This window comes from Coregonus clupeaformis, unplaced genomic scaffold (assembly GCF_020615455.1).
Source record: "Coregonus clupeaformis isolate EN_2021a unplaced genomic scaffold, ASM2061545v1 scaf0818, whole genome shotgun sequence".
Classification (NCBI taxonomy): Eukaryota; Metazoa; Chordata; class Actinopteri; order Salmoniformes; family Salmonidae; genus Coregonus; species Coregonus clupeaformis.
In genome coordinates, this window is record NW_025534273.1 from 51094 (window position 1) to 78105 (window position 27012).

Genomic DNA, 27012 nt, shown 5'->3' on the forward strand with positions numbered 1-27012 from the left:
AACTCTGTAGTTGTTGAACTATTTAACTAATGTGTCTTCTTAAAGACTGCGGTCAAGTGAGCCGTCATTCGCAAAACGTGGTCAAGCCACCCACCCTTCTGTTTCCGCCTGAATTTTCTTACGGAATAGATACCACTTAACTGTACCGCGTGTTTTCTGGGAGGGAAACTGAGTCGGATGCTCTCTAATGCTCCGACAGAAACGATAGCTACAAATCATTCCAAGCAAACAGTTTGAGCCAAACTTATTCAATCTTTCATAATCAAAATGATACCAAATCGTTAATTTTATTTTCGCACCTTATAAAAATGACTTTGATATCACGGGTAGAGTGAGGCTGCAGAGGTTGCAGTAGCCCAACGTTGGTGCTGTTTAGGAAATGTTAAATTGTCAAAGCAAGATGTGTTTACGGTCATGATACACACACAGGAAGATCTAAATGAGCTTGATATGTTTTTAGTAAATCATGAATCCAGTGTGATGACCGTTGCTTACCATACGATCTCCATATTAAAATATAGGTTAATATAATTACTTATTCTATATTACAGTTAACTTTGAAGTAAAATTGGATTGTAAACATTTTGTCATGTCTGCCACTAGTACGTCACTAATCCATTTTCATTAACATTAGACTGTAAACACTCCTTCCAGACTCACATTAAGCATCTCCAATCCAATGTTAAATCTAGAATCGGTTTCCTATTTCGCAACAAAGCCTCCTTCACTCATGCTGCCAAACATGCCCTCGTAAAACTGACTATCCTACCGATCCTTGACTTTGGCGATGTCATTTACAAAATAGCCTCCAACACTCTACTCAGCAAATTGGATGTAGTCTATCACAGTGCCATCCGTTTTGTCTCCAAAGCCCCATACACTACCCACCACTGTGACCTGTACGCTCTTGTTGGCTGGTCCTCACTACATATTCGTCGCCAAACCCACTGGCTCCAGGCCATCTATAAATCACTGCTAGGCAAATCCCCGCCTTATCTTAGCTCATTGGTCACCATAGCAACACCCACCCGTAGTCTGCGCTCCAGCAGGTATATCTCACTGGTCATCCCCAAAGCCAACATCTCCTTTGGCCGCAATTCCTTCCAGTTCTCTGCTGCCAATGACTGGAACAAATTGCAAAAATCTCTGAAGCTGGAGACTCTTATCTCCCTCACTAACTTTAAGCATCAGTTGTCAGAGCACCTTACCGATCACTGCACCTGTACACAGCCCATCTGAAATTAGCCCACCCAACTACCTCATCCCCATATTGTTATTTATTTTGCTCATTTGCACCCCAGTATCTCTATTTGCACATCATCTCTTGCACATCTATCATTCCAGTGTTAATACTAATTGTAATTATTTTGCACTATGGCCTATTTATTGCCTTATCTCCATAACTTATTACATTTGCACACACTGTATATATATTTTCTGTTGTATTTTTGACTTTATGTTTTGTTTTACCCCATATGTAACTCTGGGTTATTGTTTTTATCGCACTGCTTTGCTTTATCTTGGCCAGGTCGCAGTTGTAAATGAGAACTTGTTCTCAACTGGCTTACCTGGTTAAATAAACGTAAATAAAATAAAAAAATAAAAATGAATTGTATGTTGGCCGAATCCCAACGTTTCAGTTGAACGGAAGTGAAGGCGGAGCCTGGCTCTTTTCTCTTGTGACTTTACGCTCCTTGCAGAGTAGAACACCAGACAACATGATTGAACAAAGGAGGAATGTTAAAATGATGTCAGACGGTAACTTTTGAAAATGAGCTAAACAGAAGCCTCCTGCTGTATTATTATTTGTATGTTGGCGGAAGTCCCATTTTTCAGTCGAACGGAAGTGAAGGTGGAGTCACATGTTCTCTATTCTCCATTTTGTCTTCTGACTTTAGGCAGAGAGTCAAATGTTGAAATATAACGTCTCGGTCCTCTACCTCCCTGATCTAAAAGGTCCGTAGACTAGAGATAAACATCTAGTTAACTTCGCCTGAACTCTGCAATCGACCATAAACACACGTTTCTACAATGAATCAGGTGAGTTTAGATTAATTTAATAATTTTTATAACGGGTCTTTGTGGCCTACTTTCTGCTTTTACACTGCGCGTATTTAATGGTCCTTGACTTTTGGAAAATCATTTTTGTAGTTTAGCTGGTTACTCGTAGCCAGGCCCGGCGGCAGGATGAACTCGGCAAAGGGGCATCAGAAATGACTAAGGGGGCACAACTATTTTCGCTTGCTGATAACACAGGATCGATAATAATCGATAGTACATTTACCCACAATGTATTTGCAGCCACGCACGGCCGTCTTGCAGCAAGAATACAGGCTACTGCACCGCTTTACAAACATGGACAATTCATAAATAGCAAGTCATGACAACGCTACACAGCTACATGCACAATACCCAACAATACAAAACAGTTGCTAATTACCGTAATAACACTTCCTCATGCAATACAATGCATTTCCAATCGTGGAAAGCAAACAATAATGCACTACCAATGACTTATCGGTACAATGCAGTTAGTTGGAGCTTGCCAGTTGGCTGTAGGCTACTCCACTAGCAGCTTGCCAGTTGGCTGTAGGCTACTCAACTAGCAGCTTGCCAGTTGGCTGTAGGCTACTCTACTAGCAGCTTGCCAGTTGGCTGTAGGCTACTCCACTAGCAGCTTACCAGTTGGCTGTAGGCTACTCCACTAGCAGCTTGCCAGTTGGCTGTAGGCTACTCCACTAGCAGCTTGCCAGTTGGCTGTAGGCTACTCCACTAGCAGCTTACCAGTTGGCTGTAGGCTACTCTACTAGCAGCTTGGCAGTTGGCTGTAGGCTACTATACTAGCAGCTTGCTAAAAACTAAGCAAGCTATCCTTTTCCTTCAAACAAGATCTGAAATATTTATATTCTCCTTTCACTCTGTCATTTAGGTCATTATTATGGATTACTGTGAATAGTCACATGTACAGGGTTGCAGGTGGTCACTGTGGTCTAAGGCACTGCATCGCACTGCACTGCACAGCGTCGTCCAGGGTAGGGGAGGGAATGGCCAGCAGGGATGTAGCTCAGTTGGTAGAGCATGGCGTTTGCAACGGCAGGGTTGTGGGTTCGATTCCCATGGGGGGCCAGTATGAAAAACTAGTCACATGTACAGGGTTGCAGGTCATTATTGTGGATTATTGCGAATAGTCAAATGTACAGGGTTGCAGGTAGTCATTATTGGGGATTATTGTGAATAGTCACATGTACAGGGTTGCAGGTGGTCATTATTGTGGATTATTGTGAACATCTTTGACGTGTCTGGGTGGCTTAATACACCATACACAACATCATTATTAACAGAGGAAAGGTTAGTCATTCATATCACACAATTACTATTTTAGTTATTGTTTTGTATTTGTTTGTACAAATTTGTAGAATTTTGTTTTTACTTTCACATTATTTTGTGTAGATGATTTACGAAAAATTATAATCAAATCTATTTCAATCCCACTTTTTAAAGCAACAAAATGTGAAAAAAGTTATAGTGGGTGTAGACTTTCCATAGGAACTGTATAGCCTAATAATATTTAGGAAGTTAATTTCCTTGGGAAGATAACTGCCGTGCTTATCCGTCCATTCATATATAGACTACTCTATTTAATTGAGACCAAATGCTCACCTGATCTGGCACGCCCAACTAGGAGAGGAGAGGTATGGCTGCTGAACTAGGAGAGGAGAGGTATGGCTGCTGAACTAGGAGAGGAGAGGTATGGCTGCTGAACTAGGAGAGGAGAGGTATGGCTGCTGAACTAGGAGAGGAGAGGTATGGCTGCTGAACTAGGAGAGGAGAGGTATTGCTGCTGAACTAGGAGAGGAGAGGTATGGCTGCTGAACTAGGAGAGGAGAGGTATGGCTGCTGAACTAGGAGAGGAGAGGAGAGGTATGGCTGCTGAACTAGGAGAGGAGAGGTATGGCTGCTGAACTAGGAGAGGAGAGGTATGGCTGCTGAACTAGGAGAGGAGAGGTATGGCTGCTGAACTAGGAGAGGAGAGGTATGGCTGCTGAACTAGGAGAGGAGAGGCTGCTGAAATAGGAGAGGAGAGGTATGGCTGCTGAACTAGGAGAGGAGAGGTATGGCTGCTGAACTAGGAGAGGAGAGGTATGGCTGCTGAACTAGGAGAGGAGAGGTATGGCTGCTGAACTAGGGAGAGGAGAGGTATGGCTGCTGAACTAGGAGAGGAGAGGTATGGCTGCTGAACTAGGACAGGAGAGGTATGGCTGCTGAACTAGGAGAGGAGAGGTATGGCTGCTGAACTAGGAGAGGAGAGGTATGGCTGCTGAACTAGGAGAGGAGAGGTATGGCTGCTGAACTTGAAACAGCAAGAAAGATGAGCGGTCCGTTGCACTTTCTCTTGACCTACGTTTTGCACGTAGGATATAGCCTGTCTTTTAGGAGCGGGAATATTTTCAGTCAGAGACAAATGGATAATTAATATATATTGAGAAGGAGAAGACTCAACGCTCGATCCCCATGTTGCGCCTTTTGCTTTATATTGATAATCACATTTTGGGGATTTCACCTCGACTCACGTTGGTTGAGCGTCCCCAACTTCTTTCTTTTAACAGACACTGTAGTAAACTATAGCCTAATTATATTTAAGTGAATTTCCTTGGAAAGATAACTGCCACGTGATTTATTCGCCCATTCATAGGTAGCCTTGTAGGCTAGTGTGTGAATAATGTGACAGAGGTGCTTTTAGTACAATAGCTAGGCTAACGCATACACAGCAGAAAGACACCGTTTCCAAATAATCTGCGGAACAAGTATATTTATCACAACGTTTTCTGTCTGACCGCCCTCAACATGAAAAATACGGGCCGTGCTGCAATGATCTCTGTCGGAGCCCGCAGCCCTCTACCTCCAAACATCTTTGTTGTACCATTTGAAAGTGGAAAGAAATATATACAGTACCAGTCAAAAGTTTGGACACACCTGCTCATTCAAGGGTTTTTATTTATTTTTAATATTTTTTACATTGTAGAATAATAGTTAAGACATCTAAACTATGAAATAACATATATTTTATATTTGAGGTTCTTCAAATAGCCACCCTTTGCCTTGATGACAGCTTTGCACACTCTTGGCATTCTCTCAACCATCTTCATGAGGTAGTCACCTGGAATATATTTTGATTAGTTTAACACTTTGTTGGTTACAACATGATTCCATATGTGTTATTTCATAGTTTTGATGTCTTCATTATTATTCTACAATGTAGAAAATAGTGAAAATAAAAACCTTGAATGTGAAGGTGTCCAAACTTTTGACTGGTACTGGATGTTATTACATTTTAGTACATTTGTCAGCCAAAACATGACACCCACCCTTTTTTTCATGTGTTCTATCGCAAACTGTCATAAACATAAAGCTTTCCAACGTAGCATCAACTATCCAATCAAAGCCACATCGACAATTTGAAATTAGCACATCAATTACAAAAAAATACAATTTAATAAATGTAAATCACACTTTGTAACGTAACAAAATGTGAAAAAGGTTCAAGGGAGTGCAGACATTCTAAAGGCAATGTATTATATTAGGTTAACATTTCAAAATAGTCTGATGCATATCCTGAAGATCAGATCAAATAGCCTGTAGATCAGATCAAGGAACGCTTTCTATACTTCCATCCCTTTGGTTATTGGCTGATTCCATCGCCAGCAATGGCCAAAAATATTATTGGAATTCTCACATAGAAACGTAATTGGTGTCTAAAATAAAAATAAGCTAAATCAATTTGCCCTTTTTCCCGATAGGGAATGTCCTATTGGTCTGAAGTGTAATATATTGGTTTCTCCCGTGGGAGCCCCGGGTTCATATCGTGCGTGTTACATACAGTTACAATATTTGAGCGCTGCAAATCTGCGTAGCAAGCAAACAGACGATGTGTATTATTATTAACATGCTGTGAAAGTGGTACTCACTTTTAGGAATGGGTAATCGTTTACAAGTTGCAAGCTATATCATAAACCCATCGTTGAAAACCACATTTTTCATCTTCTGTGGTTTGGTAACTTCCTGTTGTTCAACGGACCGGAATGAAGAAGCAGAGTTTGGGAAAAAATATATTTGGTGTCCATTAAGTCTTAAACAGCAAGGGGGCATTGTTTCCACTCCGTTGTGGCCGTCCCCATTTAAATGCAAGACCTCATCATACCATTGTTGTGTTGTTTTACCCTCAGTGTACTAACTTGAACTCCACTACCCTCTTTTTGGGATTTACAGGAACACCTATCCCACCCCCCTCCTCCCTCTCCCGCCAACCCTCCTCCTCCCTCCCCCTCTTGGGGTCCCCAGGTCGTGCCTCTCCTGGTAACTTACTGCTGGGTCTGAAGAGGGTGTCTGTGCTGCTGGTCGACTGCAGGAAAACACCGGGACAGAGTGGGTTTATGCTCTTAGATACATTTATTAAAATGTAGACTCATTAGAAGCACTCCTACCCCATTGGTTACATTGATGATTTTAACGCATCCAAAATGCTCAAATCTGATCACAAGAGTTGGAAAGCTGGGCCTTGAACTAACTTCGATATGAAGAAGGAACCCTAACTGTCTGTCTTTGTTTCACAGGGGACAGCCCTAACCGTCGCTCTTTCAGTAGAAGGGGCTTATCATCTGGGGAGGCTAACCAACATCATGATGCTGATGAGGCAGAGAAGAGTCTCTCCAGATCAGAACACCTCAAGAAACACCAGCAGAGACTTACAGGGAAGAAACCTCACTGCTGCTTTGACTGTGGAAAGAGTTTTACCTCTTCAACAAATCTTAATACACACAAGAGAATACACACAGGAGAGAAACGTTATAGCTGTGATCAGTGTGGGAAGAGTTTCACTCAGTCAGGACACCTGGCTTTACACAAGAGAATACACACAGGAGAGAAACCTTCTAGCTGTGATCAATGTGGGAAGAGATTCACTAAGTCAGGAAACCTGGCTGTACACAAGATAATACACACAGGAGAGAAGCCTTTTGGTTGTGATCAGTGTGGGAAGAGATTCACTCATTCAGGAAGCCTGGAGTTACACAAGAGAATACACACAGGAGAGAAACCTTACCACTGCTCAGACTGTGGAATGAGCTTAACCACTTCAAACGGACTTCTAGTACACAGGAGAATACACACAGGAGAGAAGCCTTATCACTGCTCAGACTGTGGGCTGAGTTGTACTACTTCAGGGGATTTAAAAGATCACCAGCGAACACACACTGGAGAGAAACCTTATAGCTGTGATCAATGTGGGAAGAGATTCACTCAGTCAGGAAGCCTGGCTGTACACAAGAGAATACACACAGGAGAGAAGCCTTTTGGTTGTGAACAATGTGGAAAGAGATTCACTAGGTCAGGAAGCCTGGCTGAACACAAGAGAATACACACAGGAGAGAAGCCTTACCACTGCTCCGACTGTGGGCTGAGTTGTACTACTTCAGGGGATTTAAAAGTTCACCAGCGAATACACACTGGAGAGAAACCTTATAGCTGTGATCAGTGTGGGAAGAGATTCACTAAGTCAGGAAACCTGGCTGTACACAAGAGAATACACACAGGAGAGAAGCCTTATCACTGCTCAGACTGTGGAGTGAGCTTAACCACTTCACGTGGACTTGTACTACACAGGAGAATACACACAGGAGAGAAGCCTTACCACTGACTGTGGGCTGAGATTCACTCAGTCAGGAAGCCTGGCTTTACACAAGAGAAAACACCACACTGTTGGGTAACCTTTCCACTTTTGGTAGTTCAATCCAGTTAATGGTAGACTAGTGTACACACACCGGAGAGAAGCCCTACAGGGTGAGTTTTGCCACCTCAAGCGTTCTTAATGTGGCCTTCCTTAGTGTAATTTGATGTACTGTCAACAAGGGGTCCACCCTCTGATAACTGTAACTATCCATTATTTCCAGATTTCTATTAATTGCAATGTGAGTGAAATAGTCTGTGTTTGAATGGTGTGGGCGTACGTACCCCAACAACAGAATGGTGTGGGTGTTTCCCAACAACAGGATTGGTCAGCTCAGAGAAAGCAGTGCGGTAGCTCCTCCCCCTCTCTCTGCAAGTCTATCGTTAGGGTTAAGGCAAGGGTCCGTTTAACATGTTGACTAGTTGGGATGTGGTCAGAAAAGTCCCTTAAGTCGCTGCCGTCCCACAGTCTGTTGACAGATGCTATGATACCAGGAGTTTACAGAAATGTTGGCAAGTCGATTTATTTGGTTTGCTTAGCGAGCAAGCTAGAGGGATCTGAAGACTGATAACTATGTCTGAGGACAATTCACCATCCTCATGATCAACCCTGTCTACCAGCCAACTCAATCACCATGATCAACCCTGTCTACCATCCAACTCACCATGATCAACCCTGTCTACCAGCCACTCAGCTCCTCATGATCAACCCCGCTTGTAACAGCCAACTCAGCATCACCTGATCAACCCCGTCTACCATCCAACTCACAATGATCAACCCTGTCTACAGCCAACTCACCATCACCATGATAAACGCTGTCTACCATCCAACTTACCATGATTAACTTACCATCCAACTCACCTTATTTTGAAATGACATGATAATGTTTGGCAGAATGAACACGGTATAGTGAATATTTTCCCAAACTGCGTTACCCACTCCAGTCAGCAGATGACGATGTGAGTCTTTCAAGAGCTGTTTCCTCCAGTGGACAGGACGCTTTTTCAACAACAACACGGACTCATCAGCCGCCTCAGTAGCTTGCTAGCAAACAAACAAACAAACCACAAAGTTTGCTGCTTCAGTGTTTTTAGATATTTTTCTCAGATGTTACTATGGTATACTGAAGTATAATTACAAGCATTCCATAAGTGTCAAAGGCTTTTATTGACAATTACATTAAGTTTATGCAATGAGTTAATATTTGCAGCGTTGACCCTTCTATTTCAAGACCTCTGCAATGGCATGCTGTCAATTAACTTCTGGGCCACATCCTGACTGATGGCAGCCCATTCTTGCCTTCAATGCTTGGAGTTTGTCAGAATTTGTGGGGGACCCGCCTCTGAGGATTGACCACAAGTTCTCAATGGGATTAAGGTCTGGTGAGTTTCCTGGCCCATGGACCCAACATTTCAATGTTTTGTTCCCCGAGCCACTTAGTTATCACTTTTGCCTTATGTCAACGTGCTCCATCATGCTGGAAAAGGCATTGTTCGTCACCAAACTGTTCTTGGATGGTTGGGAGAAGTTGATCTCGTTTTATATGGATGTGTTCTTAGGCAAAATTGTGAGTGAGCCCACTCCCTTGGCTGAGAAGAAACCCCACACATGAATGGTCTCAGGATGCTTTGCTGTTGGCATGACACAGGACATATGGTAGCACTCACCTTGTCTTCTCCGGACAAGCATGCCCCAAACAATCGGAAAGGGGATTCATCAGAGAAAATGACTTTACCCCAGTCCTCAGCAGTTCAATCCCTGTACCTTTTGCAGAATATCAGTCTGTTCCTGAGTTTTTCTGGAGAGGTTGTTCCTGAGCAAGCTCTGCACTGGTGGTGCCCTGATCCCGCAGCTGAATCAACTTTAGGAGACGGTCCTGGCGCTTGCTGGATTTTCTTGGCCGCCCTGAAGCCTTCTTCACAACAATTGAACCTCTCTCCTTGAAGTTCTTGATGATCCGATAAATGGTTGATTTAGGTGCAATCTTACTAGCAGCAATATCCTTGCCTGTAGGCGGCAGGTAGCTTAGTGGGTAAGAGCGTTGTGCCAGTAACCGAAAGGTCGCTGGTTCTAATCCCCGAGCCGACTATGTGAAAAATCTGTCGATGTGCCCTTGAGCAAGGCACTTAACCCTAATTGCTCATGTAAGTCGCTCTGGATAAGAGCGTCTGCTAAATGACTAAAATGTACAAATGTTAAAAAATATCCTTGCCTGTGAAGCCATTTTTGTGCAAAGCAATGATGACGGCACGTGTTTCCTTGCAGGAAACCATGGTTAACAGCGGAAGAACAATGATTTTAAGCACCACCCTCCTTTTTAAAGCTTCCAGTCTGTTATTCTAACTCAATCAGCATGACAGGGTGATCTCCAGCCTTGTCCTCGTCAACACTCTCACCTGTGTTAACCTCCTGAGTGGCGCAGTGGTCTAAGTGCTAGCTGTGCCACTAGAGATAATACTTGGCCGGCCGCGACCGGAGACCCAGGGGATTGGCCCAGCGTCGTCCAGGTTAGGGGAGGGAATGGCCGGCAGGGATGTAGCTCAGTTGGTAGAGCATGGCGTTTGCAACGCCAGGGTTGAGGGTTCGATTCCCACGGGGGGCCAGTATGAAAAAAATAATGTATGCATTCACTAACTGTAAGTCGCTCTGGATAAGAGCGTCTGCTAAATGACTAAAATATAAAAATCTTAACGAGAGAATCACTGACATGATGTCAGCTGGTCCTTTTGTGGCAGTGCTGAAATGCAGTGGAAATGTTTTTGGGGGATTAAGTTCATTTTCATGTTAAAATGCAATTAATTGCAATTCATCTGATCACTCTTCATAACAGTCTGGAGTATATGCAAAATGCCATCATAAAAATTGAGGCAGCAGACTTTGTGAAAATTTATATTTGGGTCATTGTCAAAACCTTTGACCACGACTGTATATTAACAGCAGGGTTTTAAACACAGTATGTGTGCTTACTAGTTATTACATGTCATATACAGTTGAAGTCGGAAGTTTACATACACTTAGGTTGGAGTCTTTAAAAGTCGTTTTTTCAACCACTCCACAAATTTCTTGTTAACAAACTTTGGTTTTGGCAAGTCAGTTAGGACATCTACTTTGTGCATGACAACAATTCTTTACAAACAGATTATTTCACTTATAATTCACTGTATCACAATTCCAGTGGGTCAGAAGTTTACATACACTTAGTTGACTGTGCCTTTAAACAGCTTGGAAAATTCCAGAAAATTATGTCATGGTTTTAGAAGCTTCTGATAGGCTAATGTACATCATTTGAGTCAATTTGAGGTGTACCTGTGGATGTATTTCCAGGCCTACCTTCAAACTCAGTGCCTATTTGCTTGACATCATGGGAAAATGAAAAGAAATCAGCCAAGACCTAGAAAAATGATTGTAGACCTCCACAAGTCTGGTCAAGTCTTATTGTGGGAAGCTTGTGGAAGGCTACCCGTAACATTTGACCCAAGTTAAACAATTTAAAGGCAATGCTACCAAAAACTAATTGAGTGTATGTAAACTTCTGACCCACTGGGAATGTGATGAAATAAATAAAAGCTGAAATAAATCACTCTCTCTACTATTATTCTGACATTTCACATTCTTAAAATAAAGTGGTGATCCTAACTGACCTAAAACAGGGAATTTTTTACTTGGATTAAATGTCAGGAATTGTGAAAAACTGAGTTTAAATGCATTTGGCTAAGGTGTATGTAAACTTCCGACTTCAACTGTATATGTTGTCAGTCAGCTAGCTTGTTAAGATAGCATTAGCGTAGTGCTAGGCTAGTTTTAAACACAACAAACATACAAACCAAAACATTGGTGCTATTTAGACAATTTTGTGTATATTAACAGCAGGGTTATAAACACACAGTCTGTGTGCTTACTAGTAATATATGTTGTTATTCAGCTATATTTGGTTTATTTATGAAAGGAGGGGGAGATGACTGTCACAGTGAAAGGGGAGGAGGGGGAGATGACTGTCACAGTGAAAGGGGAGGGGGGGGAGATGACTGTCACAGTGAAAGGGGAGGGGGGAGATGACTGTCACAGTGAAAGGGGAGGAGGGGGAGATGACTGTCACAGTGAAAGGGGAGAAGGAGGGGGAGATTACTGTCACAGTGAAAGGGGAGGAGGGGGGAGATGACTGTCACAGTGAAAGGGGAGGAGGGGGGAGATGACTGTCACAGTGAAAGGGAGAGGAGGGGGGAGATGACTGTCACAGTGAAAGGAGAGGAGGGGGAGATGACTGTCACAGTGAAAGGAGAGGAGGGGGAGATGACTGTCACAGTGAAAGGAGAGGAGGGGGAGATGACTGTCACAGTGAAAGGGGAGGAGGAGGAGATGACTGTCACAATGAAAGAGGAGAAGGAGGGTGAAGAGGAGGAGGAGGAGGATGGATATCTGATTAACAGCAGTGAGTTTTGTCTTGGGGAGAGTCAGAAAGCTCTGATTAGAGAAAAGGCCTTTTTGGCCTTTTTAACTATCCCAAAGCCTAGGACCAAGAGGCATGGAGAGGCAGCCTTTAGTTACTATGCCTACCAGCCTCTGGAATAGCCAGAGAACCTGAGGGGGAACGAAACTGTGGCATTTTAAAAAAGAGATCTTAAAACACAACTTTTTAGTGGTGCTTTTCCTCAGGGTGCTTTTTAGTCGTGCAGTTTATTGTAATTCTTTAGTTTTTTATCCTCTTATATTTGTGTAGTAAATATTTAATTTAATTTTAATTGTTTTTATTAGTTTTTTTCCTGTGAAGCACATTGTGTTCCATTCCATGCAGGGACGGCTTGTTCAATAGGGCGATATGGGCGACGCACTGCCAAACGGGAAAAGGAAGGGATTTTTTTTCTAATCAATTATAAAAAAAAAATATATATAATTTTTTTTTATAAATTTATAAAAAATTATATCACGGCAACAGCAGTTATCAGTGTTCACGTCTGATCTGCCAGCCACTAAATGTCAAATCAGGCTAAAGTCGTGCTTCAAATGGCCCCGCCCGTTTTTTGGGCGATTTCAGTCAGGTTGAAAATCGCCCAGAAGTCTCTCATAGCCTGTCATGTAAAATTTATTTTTTTCACATTTCAAAGCTTTCAATACATTCTCTATGGGTGTCTGTGTGCATGCACTTACGCGTTCGTCATACGTGACGTAACGTTGAAACGTAACTAAGACAATGGCGGCTATCAGCGTCTATGTTGCGACCTGCAGTGTGGCGTTATTTTATGTTTTTAATTTGTAGACTTAGTTTACAAACATTCTGCAAACATTCTGCTTTGGACTGATCTTCGGTTTTGGACTGATCTTGTTGATCGTGTACATACCCGCTACGAACGGACTAAATAATGAAAACGCTGCTGGCAGAGAGGTGGAGCCGCCACCTTCACCCTGGTCAGAGCGGACCGCGATCCTGGTAAGAGAGCGACTGTACCCCGACATTGAACTGCTTTCTGTGTCATTGAACCTTACTATTGTTGATAAAACAAGTTTACTGGAGAACGGAGAAAAAGTAGAGACTTTTGGACAAGGTGGATAATTGTATAATATAAGGCAGTTTATTCAGAGGTAAAGATATCTGCAATCGCGTTCACGGACCCGTTCGTCAAACTCTTAGGGAGCTATAAATCAAGCCCCATTACTTACCATATCAGATAAGAGAAATTGCTGCAGTTACATATATTTTACATCCTGGCCCTACATAGTTCACTATTTGCATCACTTACCAAAATATTACATGTGGTCATATATGCTTGGAAAGTGGAGATGCCATAGAACGTCAAAAAAGTAAACATTGCTGGAGACGCATTGCGTTTGCTAGCGAAGAGATTTGTTGTGGCAAATGAACTTGGGCTGGGAATTGCCAGGAACCTCACGATAAGATATATGCATCAGCATTGCGAGTCTCATGATTCTATACGTATTGCGATTCGATACTGTGATTTTATTGCGCACCATATGTCTGTTGCAGAGGGATCAGAAAGCCATGAGAACGAGTTTTGATCAGTCATGGAAATAAAAGTGCTGAAAACAAATTGGCTCCCAATGTGAAAAGATTGAGAACAAGCTATGAAGGAACAATAATGGTGTTTTGGTGCAGGTACAGCCAACTAGCGCTAAAATATTGCGATATTGTCAATACAGTATATCGTAAAGTATCACTATGTAACTCGATTTCTTTCACCCCAATCCCTCAAATTAACGGTAAATAACTGAATTGTTTGCCCCACATTTAGCTAAGATGATTAGCTAGCCAGCTAAAATGTTTTATTTAGTTAGCAGTCGCATCTACAATAGTTTACTGTCAATAACATGTCTCCAAAAATGACGTGGTGTCTCCAATTGTGTTGACATTTTACAATTGCAATGCGCATCCATGAGTATCCACTTTCTGTAGCTCAGCTGGTAGAGCATGGTGCTTGTAACGCCAAGGTAGTGGGTTCGATCCCCGGGACCACCCATACACAAAAATGTATGCACGCATGACTGTAAGTCGCTTTGGATAAAAGCGTCTGCTAAATGGCATATTATTATTATTATTATTATTATTATCTGAAGAGAGCCCCGAAACATTGTGTGCAGACATTTTATGCAATAAATGAAGTAGGTTCAATCTAGTAGTTCTGATCTTCTGATTGGTCCTGATGAGTTGGGCGAGGTCCCCTCCAGGCTACTGTCACTGTTGCATTGGCTCTGAGTCGGGTTCTCTGTCTTCAAATGTTCAGCCTAAGAGAGGGGATTTTTGTGTGTGTGTGTGTGTGTGTGTGTGTTTAACAGTGATGATGTGTGTGTGTGTGTGTGTTTAACAGTGATGATGTGTGTGTGTGTGTGTGTTTGTGTGTGTGTGTGTCCTCAGAGCAAGAACTCGTGAGTTGGAAGAACTGAGAGGCCTATGGCGTGGGTGTTGTCCTTGGCCACCTGCTGACAAGGCTGACAAGATAGGACCCTTTTGTCCATTGTTATTGGATAGGAACATAACTTATAACCAGCTCCTGACCTAAATAGATCTTAGCACAACATTTTACTCAACATATCATATTCCATATTCACTATAACAAATATATTTACTACGACATTAGCAAGAACCGCCACATCCTCAGCCGGCTAATCCAGTGTGTGAAGTTTTGCGGAGTGTTTGAGTTAGCTTTGCGAGGCAAAGATGAAACTGAGGGCTCCACCAACCCTGGTAAGCCAACACTTTTGAGATCAGTCAATAAATGCTTCTGGTATTGACTTATATGCTGCCCCTGTCTTCATGTTGTTGCTGGACATATCTTTTTTTAAATGTGTGTAGGTCACCTAAATCATCAGAAAAATTGCCCCTCCTGAGAATTTTTTCAGGAGCCGCCACTGATTCCATGTCTGAAATGTGCTGTATAAATAAAGCTTGATTTGATTCTCTATGGTGTTATTAGGTCCCTAATATTGTAGGAGATGTTTAGTTAACTACTTAGACAACGTAACAAACCAATTATATGATTTATACAGTTTTGTAGAATTAAACGCCTATATGCCTATGGATTAAGAACCAATTAAAGGGTTTAAAAAGAGCCATGATGAAATGGCTCTATAGGTATTTTTTCCATTACATATATTATAATATGCTTAGCAATAGTAGAGACATTTCTTTAGTGCAAATGCTGTGCTTCTGATAAATGATGGTTCCCTCTAGCTCCCTGCATCTGGTCTGGGCCTGTAGTCAAGGACATGGGATGTAGATAAACTTCAGGAACAGATACACCTGTATTGTAGTAACGGAACTAACGTTATCACTTGTTTGTGCGCTATGACCCAATACACATAGCCACAAGAAGAAACCATAGTGGCTCAAGGTCAAGGGAGGGTGGCTGTTTGGATAAAGAGGGGGTTCCGATATGATATGAAAAGGAGACCAAGCAGACATGGGGATAGACAGGAAAGAAGCTAGACAAAGAAACCATAGTGGCTCCGATATGATATGAAATGATGAAGCTGTATAAAAAGAGAGAGCTCCAAGTCTGGGATGGCAGTTGCTCTGCAGACCAGCTCGGCTCTATTGCTTGTGAAATAAAGTCTATCTTAATTCTACAAAAACTCTGAAAGTACTTTGTTTGTTTTAATAAGTATAGTGATAATTTACTACAACAATTGCAGCTAAATAGCCGCTAAATACTGTATATACAGTGCCTTCAGAAAGTATTTATACCCTTTCCACTTTTTCAAATTTTTTTGTTACAACCCTGAATTTAAAATGGATTAAATAGAGATAAATTGTGTCACTGGCATACACACAATACCCCAAAATGTCAAAGTGGAATCATGTTTTTCGAACAAATTAATTAAAAATGAAAAGCTGAAATGTCTTGAGTTAATAAGAATTCAACCTATTTGTTATTACAAGCCTAAGAAAGTTCAGGAGTAACATTTTTCTCAACAAGTCACATAATAAGTTGCATGGACTCACTCTGTGTGCAATAATAGTGTTTAACATGATTTTTTAATGACTACCTCATCTCCGTACCCCAGACATACTGTACAATTATCTGTAATGTCTCTCAGTCGAGCAGTGAATTTCAAACACAGATTCAACCACAAAGACCAGGGAAGTTTTCCAATGCCTCGCAAAGAAGGGCACCTATGGGTTGACAACATTGAATATCCCTTTATTCATTACATTTTGGATGGTGTATCAATATACCCAGCCTCTACAAAGATAGAGACATCCTTCCTAACTCAGTTGCCGGAGAGGAAGGAAACCGCTCAGGGATTTCACCATGAGGCTTATGGTGACTTTTAAAGAGTTACAGAGTTTAATGGCTGTGATAGGAGAAAACTGAGAATGGATCAACAACATTGTAGTTACTCCACAATACTAACCTAAATGACAGAGTGAAAAGAAGGAAGCCTGTACAGAATAAAGTTATTCCAAAACATGCATCCTGTTTGCAACAAGGAACTAAAGTAATAATGCAAAAAAAATGTGGCAAAGCAATTAACTTTTTGTCCTGAATACAAAGTGTAATGTTAGGGCAAATCCAATCCAACACATTACTGAGTACCACTCTTCAAATGTTCAAGCTTAGTGGTGGCTGCATCATGTTATGGGTATGCTTGTAATCATTAAGGATATATTCACCTGTCACCAAATAATTGATTAAAACACACTGTTTTGCAATGAAGGTCTACAGTAGCCTCAACAGCACTGTATGATAGCACAACTCCCTAACATAGACTACACAGTAATTATGACAACTTCCGGAGGACGTCCTCCAAACTATCAGAGCTCTTGCAGCATGAACTGACATGTTGTCCACCCAATCAAAGGATCAGATAATTCATCTAGTATTGAAAGCACAAGCTACAGCTAGCTAGCTAGCACTGCACTGCATAAAATGTGGTGAGTAGTTGACTCAGAGAGAGAGAAAGACAATAGTTTAGCAGTTTTCAACAAACTAATTTATTCAAAAATGAAGGAGAAGGAAGAGAGAGAGAATTCATTATTTCTTTTCACTTTCAGTTTCACTTACTTAGCTAGCAAATGCAGCTGGCTAGTTTAGTTACTCAAACACCCTGCTCCAACAGGGGATGCAGAGCTAGCTGGCTAGTTATACTAAACACCCTGCTCAAACAGAGGGATGCTATGTTAGCTAGCTGGCAAGTTTAGTTACTCAAACACCCGGCTCAAACAGAGGGATGCTATGTTAACTAGCTGGCTAGTTTAGTTACTCAAACACCCTGCTCCAACAGAGGGATGCTATGTTAGCTAGCTGGCTAGTTTATTTACTCAAACACCCTGCTCCAACAGAGGGATGCTATGTTAGCTAGCTGGCTAGTTTAGTTACTCAAACACCCGGCTCAAACAGAGGGATGCTATGTTAGCTAGCTGGCTAGTTTAGTTACTCAAACACCCTGCTCCAACAGAGGGATGCTATGTTAGCTAGCTGGCTAGTTTATTTACTCAAACACCCTGCTCCAACAGAGGGATGCTATGTTAGCTAGCTGGCTAGTTTAGTTACTCAAACACCCGGCTCAAACAGAGGGATGCTATGTTAGCTAGCTGGCTAGTTTAGTTACTCAAACACCCTGCTCCAACAGAGGGATGCTATGTTAGCTAGCTGGCTAGTTTAGTTACTCAAACACCCTGCTCAAACAGAGTGATGCTATGTTAGCTAGCTGGCTAGTTTAGTTACTCAAACACCCGGCTCAAACAGAGGGATGCTATGTTAGCTAGCTGGCTAGTTTAGTTACTCAAACACCCTGCTCCAACAGAGGGATGCTATGTTAACTAGCTGGGGCTAGTTTAGTTACTCAAACACCCTGCTCCAACAGAGGGATGCTATGTTAGCTAGCTGGCTAGTTTAGTTACTCAAACACCCTGCTCCAACAGAGGGATGCTATGTTAACTAGCTGGCTAGTTTAGTTACTGAAACACCCGGCTCAAACAGAGGGATGCTATGTTAGCTAGCTGGCTAGTTTAGTTACTCAAACACCGGGCTCCAACAGAGGGATGCTATGTTAGCTAGCTGGCTAGTTTAGTTACTGAAACACCCTGCTCCAACAGAGGGATGCTATGTTAGCTAGCTGGCTAGTTTAGTTACTCAAACCCCCGGCTCCAACATATAAACATATCTGAATTTGTCCATTAGAAACTCTTGTTTGCAACTGTTGGACAAATGATTACACCCTAGATAAGCTAATTGCAGGCAAGAGTGTGCAAGGCGGTATTGAATGTGTCACTGTCCGTATGTCACCTACGTTGTAAACTTTCATTCATAGACTAGGTTGTAGCAACCTCAGGATGGGTATAGGGAAAATTTGAGTATCATATAGTAGCCTAAACCAATCGATGTTATATTGAACTGGCTGAATGGAATATGAATGACAGTCATCCAACATGCTGTAATAGAAATGAGGCCATGCTCAATAAAAAATAAATAATGGTCCTCCCTCATCTTAAACGGCACTTACGGCCACCGTTGTCTAGCAATGATCAACAACCAATTTGACGGAGCTTGAAGAATTTGTAAAATAACAATGGGGAAATGTTGCACAATCCAGGTTTAGAAAACTCTTAGAGACTTACCCAGAAAGACTCAGCTGTAACTGCTGCTAAAAGGTGCTTCTATAAAGTATTGACTCGGGTGTCAATACTTACACTACCGGTCAAAGGTTTTAGAACACCTACTCATTCAAGGGTTTTTCTTTATTTGGACTATTTTCTACATTGTAGACTAATCGTGAAGACATCAAAACTATGAAATAACACATATGGAATCAGGTAGTAACCAAAAAAGTGTTAAACAATTCAAAACATGTTTTATATTTGAGATTCTTCAAATAGCCACCCTTTGCCTTGATGACAGCTTTGCACACTCTTGCCATTCTGTCTACCAGCTTCACCTGGAATGCTTTTCCAACAGTCTTGAAGGAGTTCCCACATATGCTGAGCACTTGTTGGCTGCTTTTCCTTCACTATGCGGTCCGACTCATCCGAAACCATCTCAATTTGTTTTAGGTCGGGGGATTGTGGAGGCCCGGTCATCTGATGCAGCACTACATCACTCTCCTTCTTGGTAACATAGCCCTTACACAGCCTGGAGGTGTGTTGGGTCATTGTCCTGTTGATAAACAAATGATAGTCCCACTAAGCCCAATCAAGATGGAATGGCGTATCGCTGCAGAATGCTGTGGTAGCCATGCTGGTTAAGTGTGCCTTGAATTCTAAATAAATCACAGACAGTGTAACCAGCAAAGCACCCCCACACCATAACACCTCCTCCTCCATGCTTTACGGTGGGAAATACACATGCGATCATCCATTCACCCACACCGCGTCTCACAAAGACACTGCAGCTGGAACCAAAAATTCTCCAATTTGGACTCCAGACCAAAGGACAAATTTCCATCGGTCTAATGTCCATTGCTTGTGTTTCTTGGCCCAAGCAAGTCTCTTCTTCTTATTGATGTCCTTTAGTAGTTTTTTCTTTGCAGCAGTTCGACCATGAATGACTGATTCACACAGTCCCCTCTGAACAGTTGATGTTGAAGTGTGTATGTGACTTGAACTCTGAAGCATTTATTTGGGCTGCAATTTCTGAGGCTGGTAACTCTAATGAACTTATCCTCTGCAGCAGAGGTAACTGGGTCTTCCATTCCTGTGGCGGTCCTTATGAGAGCCAGTTTCATCATAGAGCTTGATGGTTTTTGCGACTGCACTTTAAGAAACGTTCAAAGTTCTTGAAATGAGTGACTGATCTTCATGTCTTAAAGTAATGATGGACTGTCGTTTCTCTTTGCTTATGTGAGCTGTTCTTGCCATAATATGGACTTGGTCTTTTACCAAATATGGCTATATTCTGTATACCCCCTCCTTACCTTGTCACAACAAAACTGACTACAAAATTAACTACAACTACAACTGTTAACTACAACTGTGCTCCCTGCTAGCTGTGCTGAAGCACCAATTTGAACTGCTCTCGGACTCACATATTGCTGTTCACTGGACCTTATCATCATTCAGCTGCACAGCTGATGCCTGCTGGACTGTTCCTTTACACGGTACCCTGTCCTGTTTATTCTGTTTAGTCTTAGCCCAAATGTTATCGCTATTTCCAGTTGTGTCTTAGCTCTCTCTAATAACACCTGTGACTGCTTTATGCCTCTCTCCCATGTCAATTATGCCTTGCCTATTGCTGTTTGGGTTAGTTCTTATTATACAATTACAATGTAGAACCGCTAGTCCCTCTCAAACTGCATATAGTTCCTTTGTTCCACCCCCTATACACGCCGAGACCGGCTCAATCGATGCCTCCAATGACGCTATCTCTTTCATTGTTACCCAACGCTTAGGGTTACCTGAACTGTACTCATATCCTTCCATATCCTTTTCTGTACATAATGCCCTGAATCTTTTCTACAACGCCCGGAGAACTGCCCCCTTTATTCTATGTACCCAACGCACTAGAAGACCAGTTCTTAAAGCCTTTAGTCGTATCCTTATTCTAGTCCTCCTCTGTTCCTCTGGTGATGTAGAGGCTAACCCAGGCCCTGCAGCCCCCAGTATCACTCCGACTCCCCAGGAGCTATCATTTGTTGACTTCTGTAACTGTAAAAGTCACATAAATATCAGAAGCCTCCTTCCTAAGTTTGAGTTATTCACTGCGTTAGCACACTCCGCCAACCCTGATGTTCTAGCAGTGTCTGAATCCTGGCTTAGGAAGGCCACCAAAAATTCTGAAATTTCCATCCCCAACTATAACATTTTCCATCTAGATAGAACTGCCAAAGGGGGTGGAGTTGCAATCTACTGTAGAGATAGCCTGCAGAGCTCTATCATACTATCCAGGTCTGTGCCCAAACAGTTTGAGCTTCTACTTCTAAAAATCCACCTTTCCAGAAATAAATCTCTCACTGTTGCCGCTTGCTACAGACCCCCCTCAGCCCCCAGCTGTGCCCTGGACACCATATGTGAATTGATTGCCTCCCATCTATCCTCAGAGTTCGTACTGCTTGGTGACCTAAATTGGGATATGCTTAACACCCCGGCCATCCTACAATCTAAACTAGATGCCCTCAATCTCACACAAATTATCAACGAACCTACCAGGTACAACCCTAAATCCGTAAACATGGGTACCCTCATAGATATCATCCTGACTAACTTACCCCTCTAAATACACCTCCGCTGTCTTCAACCAGGATCTCAGCGATCACTGCCTTATTGCCTGCGTCCGTAACGGTCCGCGGTCAAACGACCACCCCTCATCACTGTCAAACGCTCCCAAAAACACTTCAGCGAGCAGGCCTTCCTAATTGACCTGGCCCAGGTATCCTGGATGGATATAGATCTCATTCCGTCAGTAGAGGATGCCTGGTTGTTCTTTAAAAGTAATTTCCTCTCAATCTTAAATAGACATGCCCCATTCAAAAATACAGAACTAAGAACCGATATAGCCCCTGGTTCTCCTCAGACTTGACTGCCCTTGACCAGCACAAAAACATCCTGTGGCGTACTGCATTAGCATCAAATAGCCCCCGCGATATGCAACTTTTCAGGGAAGTTAGGAACCAATATACACAAGCAGTTAGGAAAGCAAAGGCTAACTTTTTCAAACAGAAATTTGCATCCTGTAGTACTAACTCCAAAAAGTTTTGGGACACTGTAAAGTCCATGGAAAATAAGAGCACTTCCTCCCAGCTGCCCACTGCACTGAGGCTAGGAAACACTATCACCACCGATAAATCTACAATAATCGAGAATTTCAACAAGCATTTTGCTACGGCTGGCCATGCTTTCCACCTGGCTACCACTACCCCGGCCACCAGCTCTGCACCCTCCGCTGCAACTTGCCCATGCCGCCCCCGCTTCTCCTTCACACAAATCCAGACAGCTGATGTTCTAAAAGAGCTGCAAAATCTGGACCCCTACAAATCATCTGGGCTAGACAATCTGGACCCTTTCTTTCTAAAACTAGCCGCCGAAATTGTCGCAACCCCTATTACTAGCCTGTTCAACCTCTCTTTCGTAACGTCTGAGATCCCCAGAGATTGGAAAGCTGCCGCGGTCATCCCCCCTCTTCAAAGGGGGTGACACTCTAGATCCAAACTGTTACAGACCCATATCCATCCTGCCCTGCCTTTCAAAAAGTTTTTGAAAGCCAAGTCAACAAACAGATCACCGACCATTTCGAATCCCACCGTACCTTCTCCGCTATGCAATCCGGTTTCCGAGCTGGTCATGGGTGCACTTCAGCCACGCTCAAGGTCCTAAACGATATTATAACCGCGATCGATAATAGACAGTACTGTGCAGCCGTTTTCATTGACCTGGCCAAGGCTTTCGACTCTGTCAACCACCGCATTCTTATTGGCAGACTAAATAGCCTTGGTTTCTCAAATGACTGCCTCGCCTGGTTCACCAACTACTTCTCAGATAGAGTTCAATGTGTCAAATCGGAGGGCCTGTTGTCTGGACCTATGGCAGTCTCTATGGGGGTGCCACAGGGTTCAATTCTTGGGCCGACTCTTTTCTCTGTGTATATCAATGACGTCGCTCTTGCTGCTGGTGACTCTCAGATCCACCTCTACGCAGACGACACCATTTTGTATACATCTGGCCCTTCATTGGACACTGTGTTAACAAACCTCCAAACGAGCTTCAATTCCATACAACACTCCTTCAGTAGCCTCCAACTGCTCTTAAACACTAGTAAAACTAAATGCATGCTCTTCAACCGAACGCTGCTTGCACCCGCCCACCCGACAAGAATCACTACTCTCGACAGGTCTGACCTAGAGTATGTGGACAACTATAAATATCTAGGTGTCTGGTTAGACTGTAAACTCTCCTTCCAGACTCACATTAAGAATCTCCAATCCAAAGTTAAATCTAGAATCGGTTTCCTATTTTGCAACAAAGCCTCCTTCACTCATGCTGCCAAACATGCCCTCGTAAAACTGACTATCCTACCGATCCTTGACTTCGGCGATGTCATTTACAAAATAGCCTCCAACACTCTACTCAGCAAATTGGATGTAGTCTATCACAGTGCCATCCGTTTTGTCTCCAAAGCCCCATATACTACCCACCACTGTGACCTGTACGCTCTTGTTGGCTGGTCCTCACTACATATTCGTCGCCAAACCCACTGGCTCCAGGCCATCTATAAATCACTGCTAGGCAAATCCCCGCCTTATCTTAGCTCACTGGTCACCATAGCAACACCCACCCTTAGTCTGCGCTCCAGCGGGTATATCTCACTGGTCATCCCCAAAGCCAACACCTCCTTTGGCCGCAATTCCTTCCAGTTCTCTGCTGCCAATGACTGGAACAAATTGCAAAAATCTCTGAAGCTGGATACACTTATCTCCCTCACTAACTTTAAGCATCAGTTGTCAGAACACCTTACCGATCACTGCACCTGTACACAGCCCATCTGAAATTAGCCCGCCCAACTACCTCATCCCTATATTGTTATTTATTTTGCTCATTTGTACCTCAGTATCTCTATTTGCACATCATCTCTTGCACATCTATCAGTCCAGTGTTAATACTAATTGTAATTATTTTGCACTATAGCCTATTTTATTGTCTTACCTCCATAACTTGCTAAATTTGCACACACTGTATATTATATGTATTTCTGTTGTATTTTTGACTTTGTTTTGTTTTACCCCATATGTAACTCTGTATTGTTGTTTTTATCGCACTGTTTTGCTTTATCTTGGCCAGGTCGCAGTTGTAAATGAGAACTTGTTCTCAACTGGTTTACCTGGTTAAATAAAGGTGAAATAAATAAATAAAATTAAAAAATGCATTAAGAAGGAAAGAAATTCCACAAATAAACTTTTAAGAAGGCACACCTGTTTATTGAAATGCATTCCAGGTGACCACCTCATGAAGCTGGTTGAGAGAATGTCAAGAGTGTGCAAAGCTGTCATCAAGGCAAAGGGTGGCTATTTGAAGAATCACAAATATTTTTTAGACCCCAGGAAGAGTAGCTGCTGCCTTGGGAGAAGCTAATGGGGATCCCTAATGAATACAAAATACTTTTTTGGTTACTACATGATTCCATATGTGTTATTTCATAGTTTTGATGTCTTCACTATTATTCTACAATGTAGAGCATATTACAAATTAAGAAAAACCCTTGAATGAGTAGGTGTTCTAAAACTTTTGACCGGTAGTGTATGTAAATGAGATTTTTCTGTATTTAATTTAAATAGATTTATGCACAACAGCATTCTATCCAAGCTGGGAGAGAGCACGAGGAGGGATCATGTCATGCAGGTTCAGGAAGCAGCTACAGGACAGTTGTATATTATTTAAAACATCAATTGGTAGCTGATTAGTATGCATGGACAATTTATTTTAAAATCTTTAATGTTTGAATGTCCAGTTTTAATTACTGAACAAGAAATTACATTATTACCACCAGCCATCAGGCTATAAAATTGCAGCATTACGACACCGTGTATAGATTTCGTGGAATGTTAGGCCCCGTGTAGCTCAGTTGGTAGAGCATGTCGTTTGCAACGCCAGGATTGTGGGTTCGATTCCCACGGGGGGCAAGTATGAAAAAAAAAAGTATGCACTCACTAACTGTAAGTCGCTCTGGATAAGAGCGTCTGCTAAATGAGAAAATGACGACCAATAAACCTTTATCCATTAGCTAAAGCAAAGCTTTACATGCTCTTGCACCACAGGAACCCTATCATCGATTAATTAGGCACGCAGCCGCATAGACATGTCGCTATTTCAGCACGATGTACAGCGATCGGTTTGTGAGTGGATATCTGGCTGAAACATTCAATTTTATTTTATTTCAGGGAGAGGCCCAAAGTCCAACCTTGCGGGGTCCAGAGAAACTGTGTTAACTTTAGAAAATGAGTTACTAAAAGCAGAAGGCGTCCTTTTTCTTCAGTGGGGTTTCTCAGGTGACGGCATCCAACGTTATGGTGCATTACCGCCACCTACTGTACTGGAGTGTGGGCCAGAGACAGGGATAAACTAAATCCTACATGCCAACCCAGTTTCTCTTAAAAAATACAACAAAATATGTGATACTATATCTAATGACGTTCTACTCAATATACTCTTTAAACTAATTTCCTGTATCCCTCATACTTAATCTCATCCTCTCTCTTTCCCACTGATACTGCCCACACTGTAGCAATACATGCTCCACAGTCTCTATTTCCTGACAATAATCACATTTTTCTGATGGATGCTTTCCTATCACGGTTAGTGTCTTATTCAACTGGCTGTGTCCCACCCTTAATCTTGTAAATATACCTCTCTTCTGTCCCTTCCTGCTGTCCTCCCCTCCCCGACTTTCCTCTGTACTTGAAATAAATGCCTTCCCTTAATATTTATATTCCACTGCTCCTGCCATCTCTGCAACATCACTGTATATATCAGTCTTGTTGCCTCTGCCTTGCTCATTGAAACTTCAACATCAACATCCCCACTACTAAGTGCTTGTTTAGCCTGAGCATCTACTGCCTCGTTCCCCTCCACCCCCACATGGGCTCGAACCCAAGTAAATCCTATCTGAATAGCAATCTGTCTCATCCAGAAGGCTTCCTACGACTGGAGTATTATTTGTATGTTGGCCGAATCCCAACGTTTAAGTTGAACGGAAGTGAAGGCGGAGCCTGGATCTTTTCTCTTGTGACTTTACGCTCCGTGCAGAGTAGAACACCAGACAACATGATTGAACAAAGGAGGAATGTTAAAATGATATCGGACTGTATTCTGAAAAAGAGCTAAACAGAAGCCTGCGGCTGGAGTATTATTTGTATGTTGGCGGAAGTCCTATTTTTCAGTCGAACGGAAGTGAAGGGGGAGTCACATGTTCTCTATTCTCCATTTTGTCTTTTGACTTTAGGCAGAGAGTCACATGTTGAAATATAACGTCTCGGTCCTCTACCTCCCTGATCTAAAAGGTCCGTAGACTACAGATAAACATTGTTATCTAGTTAACGTCGCCTGAACTCTGCAATCAACCATAAACACACGTTTCTACAATGAATCAGGTGAGTTTAGATGACTTTAAACATCTGTATAACGGGTCTTTGTAGCCTACTTCCTGCTTTTACACTGCACGCATTTAATGGTCCTTAACTTTTGGAAAATCATTTGTGTAGTTTAGCTAGTTACTCGTAGCCAGGCCCGGTGGCAGGATGAACATGGCAAGGGGGCATCAGAAATGTCTAAGGGGGCACAACTATTTTGGCTTGCTGTTAACACAGGATCGATAATAATCGATAGTACAATTACACTCAATGTATTTGCAGCCACGCACGGCTGTCTTGCAGCAAGAATACAGGCTACTGCACCGCTTTACAAACATGGACAATTCATAAATAGCAAGTTATGACAACGCTACACAGCTACACGCACAATACCCAACAATCCAATGCAAAACAGTTGCTAATTACCGTAATAACACTTCCTCATGCCAATACAATGCATTTCCAATCGCGGAAAGCAAACAATAATGTACAATGCACTACCAACGACTTATTGGTACAATGCAGCTTGGACGCAGCTACCAAGCTGTCTTCCCACAAGAGTGCCGTCCTACGCTGCGTATGATAACATAGAAATTACAATTCCATTTCTACGAGTTGTTTATGGCAACACTATAGCTACATCGTTACTCAACCATTGGTCAAGGTCTGCTCACCCTCATCAATGTAATGCAAAGCACCTCTTCTACATTATAAAACATTAAAAACAATCCGATGATATTATAAACCAAACATTTCCAAACACATCACAGAAATTAAGCAGTATA

General features: G+C 42.3%; 1 long non-coding RNA gene across 1 annotated transcript; it reads right to left on the minus strand.

The window, feature by feature from the left end:
• Positions 1–1691: 1691 nt before the first annotated feature.
• On the minus strand, positions 1692–26143 carry LOC121560276. The gene is made up of 3 exons (XR_006659128.1): positions 26113–26143; positions 16976–16978; positions 1692–1888 (listed from the first exon to the last, which is right to left on the minus strand). It is a non-coding gene; the product is annotated as an uncharacterized LOC121560276 (long non-coding RNA).
• Between the last annotated feature and the right edge of the window lie 869 nt (positions 26144–27012).